General features: G+C 41.6%; 1 protein-coding gene across 3 annotated transcripts in view; it reads left to right on the top strand.

The window, feature by feature from the left end:
* The first annotated feature begins 1566 nt into the window (after positions 1–1566).
* The window catches only part of PCYT1A (phosphate cytidylyltransferase 1A, choline), a 45186-nt gene continuing 33958 nt past the window's right edge, over positions 1567–12794 (top strand). For all 3 annotated transcript variants that reach the window (XM_068546529.1, XM_068546525.1, XM_068546526.1), the window contains exon 1: positions 1567–1679. The gene's annotated coding sequence lies outside the window, so the exon portion shown is untranslated. The remainder of the gene's footprint in view (positions 1680–12794) is intronic.

Here is a 12794-nt window from a genome sequence, read left to right on the forward strand (position 1 = left end):
AGAAAAAGGGAAGGATGTCCTCTCTCACCACTTTCACTCCATATAGTGCTGACGTGCAAAGTTCCAAACAGTCTCCTTTTTTTTGCTCTGAACGTGAATATCATTCCTGGAAATGCAAACTGGCATCCGTTCACTGACCACGCAGAGGCACTGGATCTTTCTAAGCCACGGAGTCAAGTTTTGGAAACCTGCTAGTGCTGGAGGGTCTCCTGCAGAGGCAGGAGGTGGCTGTGGCTCACCGTGGGGACAAGGACACTGGGAGCAGAAGTTCTGGGAAGTACTCCTTGGCGTGAACCCTCCCGGAGTCTGCCATTAGCCCCACTGCTTTTCCTACATTTTGAATGACTGCTTTTATCTTTCACCCAGTGTTTTTGCTCAGCTCTTGCCACTCTACACTTTCCACAGCTTGTTAGTTTAAACATGTATTTGTTTTCTCCAGGGTTTGCCCAGTGGCAGAGTCTGAGAGTTTCCAGGCTGTATATGAAATTAGCTCTCCCTTAAGACTCTCGGAGATTATGTTGGTTACTATCCCAATTCCCACTATCTTTGTGGTAATGTTCCCCTTAGAGTCCCTGGTGTCTTCTCCAGCTAGCTGTCCTTATCTGCAGCACCTTAATCTATCTGCCCTGTTCAAATAACTATTTGAAACTCGAAAGGGAATGGTTACAATCCTTTTTTTCGCCTGGAGGCTCCTTAGCAGATGCTTAACTTTACCCACCCTGTTTCTTCTCAGCCACTTTCAAGTCAAGCATGTAGACAAAAATAAGAAGTAAATACATTAAAAAGTTCTTTTACATACTTCTTCCCTAACATTGGGTATTTACTTGCCTTACAGCTATAGAATCAAAAGGGACCCCTCCAAAGGTTCATTCTAGCAAAGGAAAAAGTTTCTCTTCACCAGACACCCTGCCATGTGATTTCCTACCAGTGGCCTCCCTTGAATCCGTTCCTGTTCAGCTAGCCCCCAGTTTATTCCTAGGAATCACGTTTTGTTGAGCCAACCTGGGTTAGAAATAATAGGAAGAAAGAGGGCTTTTCACAGGACTTGGTTGGAATTCTCTTTACATCACCAAGTAGGGAAAAGGTGGCGCTGTGTGAAGCAGCCGCAGACCATGGGGTGGAGGTACGGGATGTCAAGGGTGGAAGGCGTCGCGTCCATCTGCATTGTCAATGTGCTGGTACGAGTGCCTGGCACCACGCCAGGCGCTGGGGTAGAATAGGGAGGACCAAGACAGGTCCGCCTGGAAGGGACCGAGCCCGGAGCTGGGCAAAAGGGGAGCCACCGCGTTAACGCTTCTTGAAGGACTGCCAGTGAGCACGAGTGACAAGTCACAGAGTGTCTCATTACAAGATACATACGTATCTTCACCGCATACTCTAGTTCCGCATGGAGACTGACCTTTTGCCATTTTGTCTTCTGTCTCTGGGGATTTCGGTTCAGTCACTCCGTCCCCGGGGCCTCTATGGAGGCGGAACTACTGTGTCAGGGGTCGTGGTTTTCAGGGAGAAGTCGTGGTCGGAGTGACAAGTGGGCGGGCAGTAGGCGGGACTTCCGGCCCACGGTTCCGTCAGCTGCCTTTCCCGGGCGTCTCCCCGCAACCCCCTCAACTTCCCTTGTCCGTGACGCGGCGCCCAGGAGAAATTCGACGGGACAGGGACCGGGGGAGCGTGAGCTGCAGGTGAGGACTCAGTGTGTGCCTATCCTTGCGGCTCTATTTGAGAGGAGAAACTGTGGCGCTGGGACCGCGGGGAGACTGACTGAAAGAAGAGTGGGTCAGTGACAGCGAGGGGAGTGTGAGGCTGGGGCTGCAAGGCTACTGTGACCCAGGGGCACTGACAACGAGGGGATTGTGACTGAGACGCAGCTGCGCGCGAGGGGTCTGCGACCCAGCAGCAGTGAAAGCTGAGGGACTCTGACCTCGGAGAACACGAGGCAGAGGCTGCGAGGGAACTATGACCGAGGAAGTATGAAGCAGTGACAGCAGGGAACTGTGACCAAGGACCAACGACTCGGAGGAGACCGATCGATGGATAGTAACTGTGAGGGGACTCTGACCTAAGGGAACATGAAGCGGCGGCTGCAGGGGGATTCCGACCAACGAGCAGTAACTTTGAGGGGCTGAGCTGGAGAAGAGGGTGGGATCAGTGACTGGACAGGGTACAGTAGCATGGTGTTTGGGTACGGGGTGTGGTGACTGGGTGGAGAAGGTCTTAGTGGGAAACACTGGTTTGGGACTTATCAGGCAGACCCGAGTTTAATTTTATGGACAACCTTCTTGTGGCTGGGAAGCTCACCTCACCACTGAGCTACAGTTTCTTCCTCGGTGAATGGGAAGTTTGGGCTAGATTAATGTTTCCTAAACTGTGGCTTCCATCCGATGATTGGGTTGTGAAGTCTATTTAGTGGATGGAACCTGAAATTAAAAAAAAAAAAAAAAAGGAATAGACTAGAAATTTTCAGTGTGTTCGCAGAGTAAGAGTATTATTTCATGAAACGTCTTTCAGTTATGTGTGTGTGAGATTATGATGTAAAATGGATTTCATGTGTCTTAAAATGTAGTAAAAAAAAAGTTGGAAAAACATTGGACCAGATTATTTCTGAGTTTTCTTTCTGGTCTAAAATGCGACCATTCTACGACTAGGGGACTGTTGGAAGTACAAAGATGCAATTAGGAAGACTGGATCCGGGGCTTGGGCACAGGCTCTATCAGATTGACTTAACTGGAGAAGTCTTCCCAAATAGAATCGAAGTGACCAGTTACGACTGGGAACTGAAACTCAGGTTCTCAGTTAGGAGAACCAACAGGTATATATTGAAATAGGGACAGTGATATTTATAAAGGCAGTGAGGATATAGGGGTTTGTGATAGGAAAAACTGCTAGGAATAGACATTGAGGGAGGGGGAAGCTTTGAGGAGGGTAGGAACAAAGCTTAGAAAGGGAACTGAAGATAGAGACAGAAAAGATTCTGCCAAGAAATAAAGTGGGAGTAGGGAGATATAACCTTCAGGGTCCTTTTCAATCTTGGTATTTAGTGATTCTGCAGGTACAGAGAATTGCTAGTAAAAAGAAACTAGTTGAGAATGGAATTTGGTGCAGGAATCAGTGGTGAACAGATAGATGATTATCTTGGAGAAGACAGGATGATCTGGGAAGGTCAACAGTGGTGACTAGAATGCCACAGCGGAGAAGCTTTACTGTTTTTAGCTATCCAGTTCGATGATTTGTGCACTGGAGGCCAAGACTGGCATACTGGGAGTGATACCATGCTGTGGATAATTCAAATGATGTTTTAGCTCTGGTTTTATTTCCTACTAATTCCCTTTCATGAGGGCTGTTAGTGATGCAGATGAAATGAATTAAAGTGAGTTTCACTACTTCCTCCTCTTTTACAGCCCTTTGTAGAAGGTGCTACTTACTGTGTCACCCAGTGTTTTAAAAAATACGTCTAATAGAAGAAGCTTGAGGCAATTTCAACTTACCAGACACTGTATTTATCTAATAGCCTAATAGTCACCCCACCCTCTACACACACATACATTTTGTGATAGGGGAAGAGAGTTCAGAAAGATTCTTGAATGGGAATGAGTTGGGAATGGTGAGGGATAGCCTTTGTTTAGCTAAAAAATGGCTTTTTCTAGAACATTAGATGTTTACTTGGCCTACATTCAACATAACTAAAAGGAACTACTCAAGAATTTGTTCCTAGAACAGAATATAATGCTTAAAGGTAACTCACCACAGAAGGGAAGACATTTAGACTTGGGGACTGCAGCACTGCCTCTGGGGTGATTTGTGTCTGCTGAATGAGATGATTCTTTCTGACTTACCCTGCTTTGCAAATTCCCTTTGAAAACCAGTATAATGGCCTGATTGATAAGAATGATCTTTTATTCCTTCCTCAGCCTATGATTTCTTCTCCCATAAACAGGTGAGGTTTTATTTTTCTTGGGGAATCTTCTCTTTGGATATGTGATCCCTTAAGGAGAATGATCTAGTCAGATAGAGCCTTGGATTCAGAAGTCTCTGGTTACTTTATCTGATGTTAACACTGACTTACTCTGTGTCTCTGGGAAGGATTATTGCTTTCTCTTGCTTTAGATTTTCTATGGCAGAGATAACTGTTCTTCTGGTTAAATGGCCCTTTAATAATCTGAAATATATGCATACTCACCAAATTTAGTGTACAATCTCATGGAGTTTGTAAACCACCTGACCTCGTTCATGATTTTCCTGTGGGAGCTGAATAACCTCTTCATGTTATAAACTCTCATGAGGATTAATTTATGAAATATTCATAGAAAAAGCAAGCATAATAATTTGCTATTATTTTTAATGATGAATAAGGACAGAATATCTAGTTATAATTGTAATTTTCTTATGCTTTTCTTTCCAAGTATTTGTGTAACTCTCATCTGAAGCCAGATCTGGCTTTTCTACTAATAGAGGTAATTCCTCCTACTGAATCAAACAGAAATAGGTCTCTCTTACACTAACGTTTGTGTTACCCTAAAATAGATTGGAAAGAATAAATTTTTCTAAAAGTCATGATTTGGGGGGAATTTTTTCAGTTAGAGAAACCCTGAAATCAGAGTACTTCCCAATCATCACTGGACTGTGAGAGTTCCTTTTTACTCAAGATTGTGGCTGCTTCTACATCTTTTACCTACGTTATCACTACATAAGTCACATTAGAAAACAATAGGCAGAAATAGAGACACAGACTAGAGAACAAACGTATGGACTTCCACCAAGGGGAAAAGGGGGGGGGCTGGGATGAATTGGGAGATTGGGATTGACATATAGATATACACTAATATGTATAAAATAGATAACTGAGAACCTGCTGTATAGCACAGGGAACTCTACTTCACTTGGCTGTACAGTAGAAACTAACACAACATTGTAAAACAACTATACCCCAATTAAAAAACAAAAAAAGAAAGAAAAAGAAAACAATAGGAAGGAGAGTGTTAAGAGCAGGGCTCAGCCCTCCTGCTTATATGCCCAGAGGGTAACTTCTAGCACTTTCTCTTTCCTAAGCTTAAACCTTTCTGTTTCTAGTCCTAAAGTTCCCTTTTCACAATATTCCTGTCAAATGGGTACCTGGACACGTGTATGAAGTATGATTTGTTTTGTCAATTGTTTATGAATGATTTGTGGCAAAATTTAAATCCTAACTCCCTTCCTCTATAATTCAGTCAGTAAATTTAGGGAATATACATTTTTACGTACGTTATTTTGCAGTATATGCCAGGGCACCATTCCAGAAGAAAAAAAAAAGAGTGAGTCTCTGGTATATATTTGGCACTGTGTTAGGTTCGTTTACATACATTATCTCATTAATATAAATAACTGTATTGCCTGTATTTTACTGTTTGCAAACCAGATTAGTAGATAGATATATAGCAGGGTTGTGTTTTGGTTTTTTGTTTGTTGTCTTTTTTCAGTCTTTTTTCTCCCTTTCTTTTGGTAACTCTCTTGTTGAAAGTTATGTTAGTTTGAAGTTTTCTATGTTTGGACTAGAACGATTGCCAGGGGAACCCATGGATCTGCTAGGCTGTTATATATCACATTCACAACTATTTGCAAACCAGTTTGAAGTGAGGGCTGCTAAAAATAATGACTTATAGTCTTTGCTTTATATTAGAGAACAAAATGAGTGTATGGCACTTAACAGAAAACGGTAGTGTTTTTATCTACATAGAATTACCTCAGATGTGATTACGTTTGTTTGTTTATTTTTTGGCACCTAGGTCTTAATCTTTTCTGTGCCGTGGACCCCTTTGTCAATATGGTGAAACCTTGTTGACTCCTTTTTTGGAATAATGTTTTTATTGCAAAAAAATACATAGAATTATAAAGGAAACAAATTATATTGAAATATAGTTATCAAAATATTTTAAAAATGTGTGATATAGCACAGGTAGTTTTTATTAACATAGTAAATAAAGTTTACTGTCTATCAGTGGGTCTTATAGCTATGATAATTTTTAAATGATCGTGTGTTTAAACAGTATTTCAAGGTATTTGTAACGAGTGTGATATTATATGAAAATATCTATGATTTCTATTGGTGACAAAGTCTATTCTACTAAGTGTACTATTACTATTGTGGCTTACGTTCATAATTGAAGGAATGGTGAATTTGCCAGAGGCTAGTGAAAATAAAGATATAATTTTTTTGGTCCAAATCCGAGACTCCCTGAATCTGTCGTAGACCCTGCCTTAGAGATATAAGTTCCATAATCCACTCTAGGAAGAGCAAAATCTTAACACAGGGTTTACTCACTGATTCTTCTAGTAGAATAGTGGCAGAGCAAAATCATTCAACTGTAAGAACTATTTCAAGTGTCCCTTGTAGTTTTTAGGATAATCTCTTTCCTGAAATATCCTACTGTGTGGTCAGGCCCAAGAAGAAACTTTATTTTGGTCCAGGACTAACCCAGGGTCTGGCACAGAGTAAGTGCCCACTCAGTGTTTGTTGAATAAGGGTTTCTCTGGAGAAATTAGAGGGAAGAGATCAAGTTCAGAGCTAAGATCTTAGATGTGGCAATTTACAGGTCCCAAATATTGAGGAATAACGTTGAGCTCCGATTTAAAACTAATCATCCGTGCAGATCCTGTTGTGAAATCACTTTTACATTTAGAACTTCCCAAATCAGGCATTCTTTTGACTTATTCTATACAGTGTGGTGGTATATACAGGTTAGTGACATAAACTGTAGAAATCCTGTATCAGAAAGTTATGGCACAGTTTCTTGAAATAGTTCTATTCCTAGCACTGTCCTCCACTTTAGAACTGTTTGCATAATCTAGGTATTTGGAATTCACTACCAAATTATTGATAAAACTGATCCTGTTTTCATCTAGAATAGAGTTGGCAAACTTTTTAGGTAAAGGGCCAGATAATAAGTATTCAGCTTTGCAGGTCATACAGTCTCTGTTGCAACTACTCAACTCTGCAATTGTAGCACAAAAGTGGCCATAGACCACTTTTCATTCATTCATCAGTGAATGAGCGTGGCTGTGTTCCAGTAAAACCTTAATTACAAAAACAGGCAGTGGGCCATTTTCGGCTTGTGAGCTGCTCTAGGAGTTCTGCTGGTTCTTGAATCCAGTCCCTCGTCCCCACTATGGGTTAGACATATCCTCCCTCAAGCTTCAAAGGTCTTTACACAAGGGGTGATGTGACTGCACTGTTATCTGTGGGAAGGCCTGAATGTACAGCAGATGACATGATTAATGCCAACAGTATTTGATTCACTGTAACCTAGGAGTTCACAGAGCTTGCCTCTTAGAGCACTACTTTATTAAGCTCCACAAAGGTAGAAGCAGATAAAGATCCCAAGTACAAAGTATGCTTGCTCACTCAGCTTTGGAACTGGACATTGGTATGCCAGTAGAGAATTACTGAGCATAGGGTTTTACTGAGGAAGATAATTGTAGGCCCAGAGACAGGGAAGCAGGAATAGAATGCAAAGGAAAAATTCATGTTTCCTCTTTTTACAGATAGTTCCCTGTAGTAATCAGTCAAATTTGAATTAGGTTTAAGAGTATACATGATTGCAACTTCTACTATTTAGGTTGTTGCATAGCTTAGGAAGCAGAGTCCACCTCCTCTTTCACCCTGGGGTGCTTACTAAATCTACCAACAATAAGGAAGTAGAATAGAGGGGACTGGGTGGGAGTTTCTAAAACTGCACTTGTTGGAGACTTTCATCTTTAAAATACAAGCATGCATACCAGCGCCCAGATTTTGTCTCCTTCAAGATATTCACATTGGAAAACCACTTGATTAGATTTATCCTCAGTATCTCCTCCCTGCCACCCCTCCCTGCTGACACACATTTCTACTTATTCTGTGTACTTCCTTAATAGCAAAGTTAATCCATCCAAGCAGGCATCTATTGGAACATTAAAGAACAAGGCAAGCAGTGTGTACTGGGAGGTGAGTCAGCAGAAATGGAGCCAGATTTTGTGAATCTGGGTAAAAATCACAGGAACAGATACCACATTCTGTATCTTGAAAGCAATTTGGAGACACTAAGGCACTTAATAGGCAGGGTTATGGTAGTGATGCTGGTGGTGTGGGTATTTATGTCCGTATTTAGAATCTGTGCTTGAATGGGGAATTTGAGTGACTAAAATAAGGTGACTTATCTCGGGACTGAATATGTAGCAGTGTTGGAAAGATCAGGCCTTACAAATGCTGCATTCTGGCTGCCAGCTCCCTTGTTCTCTTTTGTTATAGCTTCTTTTGACATAGAAACTTTTGGGGAGGATAAACTGCTAAGGAAATAGGAAGTTTTGGCCAACTCTAATGGGCTCATAAGTGAGGCTGTGTATTCTGTCTCCAACTGCTTTCATTTTGACTCATCCCAGCTTAGTTAATGTGGGTGCTATGGCTGGAAGCCAGGCTCCGCCTGCAAATCATTGGGCAATCTCCTGCTCCCCATCCCCATTTTGATCTTGTACTGTATTGGCTCTGAGGAGGTGTCATCTTTTCCCAACCCTATCACCCACTGGACAAACAGATATTAAGGCAGCCTGTGTTTGTGTGTGTGTGTGTTCCCTCTGGAATGTAGATATTTAAAGTCTCCTCCTTTTCCAGGGTCATCACTCACTTTTACTTGAATAGTATTGGTTGATTGCAAAGGGGCAGTTATCATAAATGGAGAGTTGGGAAGTATTGTTCCTCATTGTTGGAGGTATTCAGTGGTTATTGGGCAATTGTGAGTATTGTAAAGGTGGTGTGATTTTAGGTCAAGCTAAGTCTCAGTATAATGAACTAAAAAGCCAACATATATTTGCTACCCTCAGTGTGCCCTCATCCTCCCACATACCTTTTCTCAGTAGCAAATTTGATGTGTCCTAGCAGACATCTATTGGAACTTTAGGGAAGCTGGGGGTAATTTTTTTCATCAGTTTAGGCACTAATTATTAAATTTTTATATATACTTTCATAGTGTATAAGTTAGTAGATGTGAGGAACATGGGAATGGTCTAAGAGAGCCAGTGAAAAATGAAAAACTTGAGAGACCTATAAAGTCAAAGTTTAAAAATTAGTAATAGTTCTAGAGGAAAGGTGTGAGGGTTAATCTCTTTATAATTTCTGAATTCTTTTAGGGTCACTATTATGGAATGACTGTGATCTTGGTGTTTTCCATCTTCTAAGAAAGTGGAGAAGATATAGAAGTGTTTTGCATTATAAAACAAAAAGTATTATATGTGTTTGTTCTAAATCCAGAGGATCTTAAGACTTCAGTTTAAGTCTGATGTGTAATATTCAGTTTAAAGTATAGTATAAGGGACTTCCCTGGTGGCACAGTGGTTAAGAATCCGCCTGCCAATGCAGGGGATACGGGTTTGAGCCCTGGTCCGGGAAGACCCCACATGCTGCGGAGCAGCTAAGCCTGAGCGCCACAACTACTGAGCCCGCATGCCACAGCTACTGAAGCCCATGCGCCTAGAGCCTGTGCTCCGCAACAAAGAGAAGCCACCACAAAGAGAAGCCCGCACACCACAACAAAGAGAAAGCCCGCGCGCAGCAACGAAGACCCAACACAGCCAAAAAAATTAATTAAAAAAAATAAAGTATAGTATAAAATACAATATATGACACAAAAGTCATCTTTGGAAAATAGAAGAACTGTAAGCAGATAAGAAAAAAATACTTTTGACAGGATGAGAGCTTTGTTTTGCCATCTTTGATACACTTATAAATTGACAAGTACTTGACCTCTTTCCATCGAAACAAAATACTAATGTGAGTAGTGCTTTTCAAAATTTCAAAGGAGTTTTTTCACTTATTACATTTATTCAAATAGTTATTGAGCACCTACTTTGTGCTAGGGCTCATTGCCAAGTATTGAATGAATTAATTATGATTTTGTGGTTCTAAGTGATAAAAAACCAAGCTTAATTGAGCTTGAGCAAAAAGGGGAATGTATTGGTTGACACAGTTAGGCAGTTCAGGATCTGGCTTCTCTCCATCATCAGCATTGCTTTCTCTGTGTGACTATTTTGAGAAAGACTCTCTTCCTGGTTATAGGATGACCACTAGATTGTTATAGGATGGTTCGTAGAGTCAGATCTCCAGGCCTGAATTCACAAAGAAAGAAGTGATAATCTTTGTCCAAGAATTCCTATCTGGCGAGTCCTGAGATTCACTCTGATTGGACTATCTTAGGTCACCAATCACTGCCCTTCCCACCTCCCTCCTCCCCCAGTCTGTGGCCTGAGAGAGTGATGTGCTGATTGGTTCAGGTTAGGCACGTGGCATCTGACGGTATGGCTAAGGGTGAAGATCACACAGACGGAATGATACTGAGTCTCCGAATGAAAATGGGCTCTTTTCAGAGCAGGAGAATTGAACGGTGGAAAGACAGCAACATCAGGGAGTTTGTTTTCTAATCTCTCATTTGCACTCACCATAACTTAAGAGTTAAGGTACTAGGTGGAGCTAGATTTTTTTTTTTTTTTTGGCCAGACTGAGAGGCTTGTGGGATCTTAGTTCCCCGACCAGGGATCGAACCCATGCCCCCTGCAGTGGAAGCGAGTCCTAACCACTGGACTGCCAGGGAGTTCCCTGGGAGGAGCTAGAATGAAGTCCCAGTTTATATGATGTGATTCCTGGTCTAGTGCACCCTCTACTCTTCTACTCCGGCCCAAACCAAAATAAGCCCCTGGAATTCCTAAGTAGTCTGTCAGCGATATGCCCAGTGAGAAGGAGCCCAGTCTTTGTGAAAGATGAAATTAAATTCCTGCTTGGCACAGCGTAGTGCATGGCCAGAGTGCAGTAAGTGGTTTTGTTTAAATTCATGTATGACCATTTTGTATACTAGGCAGCATATAATAAGTAAATAAATACTAGACAGTGTTGTTGTTAAGTACACAGATCCTAGAGCCAGAATGCCTTGGTTCAAATCCTGGTTTTGCCCTGTCCTAGGTGTGTGACCTCAGTCAAGTCATTTAACCCAGCTGTGCCTCAATTTCCTCATCTGCAAAATAGAGCAAATAATATTATCCACCACATAAGATTGTTGTGAGAATTAAGTTATTTAATATATGCAAAAGGTTTATAACTTTCTGGCACAAAGGAAGTACTCTGTGTTAGCTATAATTTTTATCATCACTATTATCATAATCTTTGGGACTGTGATAGAGAAATGTGGATTATGTGATAGTACAATGAAACGGGTTTACATCTGATTGAATACCCTAATCATTAAGAATTCTAAATATATTTTTCTATCCTGTTTTCTAAAGATAAACTCCCCTGTGTTTTATATTGTACTAACCTAGAGTATTAAGAGTGGATCTCAATGAGGAGAGAGGGGTCTAGTGGTATGTCACATTGGTGTATGGTGACATATATCTATCCTGATCAATACTTTCAGCACTAACATGGATGGAGACATAAAAACCATGCTTTTCAAGTTTATAGGTTACATAAAATTGTGAATGCTAACGTGATAGATGGCAGTCATGATTTGAAATTATTTTAAGATTAGAACAAACAAAAAGATCAACCATGATGGACTTTAACAGGATTATGACTAATAAAATGAATGAAGGTATTTCTACACAGCCTCTCCTTGAATGTCCTGGTATGCCAAAATGAAATGACCCCGAGGTAACTCAGCCCCTTTTCAGATAACTCTCGTTCCTAAAAAGGTTTTTATTATGTTTAGTTAAAATTTGTGTCTCTGCATCTTCCAACTAGTGATTCATTTTCTATTATCTGGACTTTCACAGAATAAGTGTCTGCCCTATCCAACATAACAGGCATTCAAATATTTAGAGATAGTTATTAGGTACCTTCTTGTATAGTACAGTGTCACATTTTATTGTATACCACAGTCATTAAGGGTGTGTGGTCTGCAGCCAGGCTGACTGAATTTGATTCCTAGCTTCACCACTTACTAGCTGTGTGATCTTATTTTCTGTGCCTCAGTTTAAATAGTGATAAAAATAATACATCTATGTCAAAGGGTTGTGAATGTTAAGAGAGTTTTTTAAAATTTATTTATTTTTGGCTTCATTGGGTCTTCGTTGCCATGCGCGGGCTTTCTCTAGTTGCGGTGAGCAGGGGCTACTCTTCGTTGCGGTGCGTGGGCTTCTCATTGCAGCGGCTTCTCTTGTTGCGGACCACGGGCTCTAGGCGCACGGGCTTCAGTAGTTGTGGCACATGGGCTCAGTAGTTGTGGCTCCTGGGCTCTAGAGCGCAGGCTAAGTAGTTGTGGCGCATGGGCTTAGTTGCTCTGTGGCATGTGGGATCTTCCCGGACCAGGGCTCGAACCAGTGTCCCCTGCATTGGCAGGCAGATTCTTTTTTTTTAATTTTTATTTATTTATTTATTTTTTATTTATTTATGGCTGTGTTGGGTCTTCGTTTCTGTGCGAGGGCTTTCTCTAGTTGTGGCAAGTGGGGACCACTCTTCATCGCGGTGCGCAGGCCTCTCACCATCGCGGCCTCTCTTGTTGCGGAGCACAGGCTCCAGACGCGCAGGCTCAGTAATTGTGGCTCATGGGCCTAGTTGCTCTGCGGCATGTGGAATCTTCCCAGACCAGGGCTCGAACCCGTGTCCCCTGCATTGGCAGGCAGATTCTCAACCACTGCGCCACCAGGGAAGCCCCAGGCAGATTCTTAACCACTGCACCACCAGGGAAGCCCTGAGAGTTTTAATATTTTTAAAGTTTTTAGACATACAGGTGTTATATACATGCTGACAGTAGTAGTAGTAGTAGTAGTAGTAGTAGTAGTAGTAGTAGTAGTAGTAGTAGTATAGT

Source organism: Eschrichtius robustus, chromosome 6, assembly GCF_028021215.1.
Source record: "Eschrichtius robustus isolate mEscRob2 chromosome 6, mEscRob2.pri, whole genome shotgun sequence".
NCBI classification, from domain to species: domain Eukaryota; kingdom Metazoa; phylum Chordata; class Mammalia; order Artiodactyla; family Eschrichtiidae; genus Eschrichtius; species Eschrichtius robustus.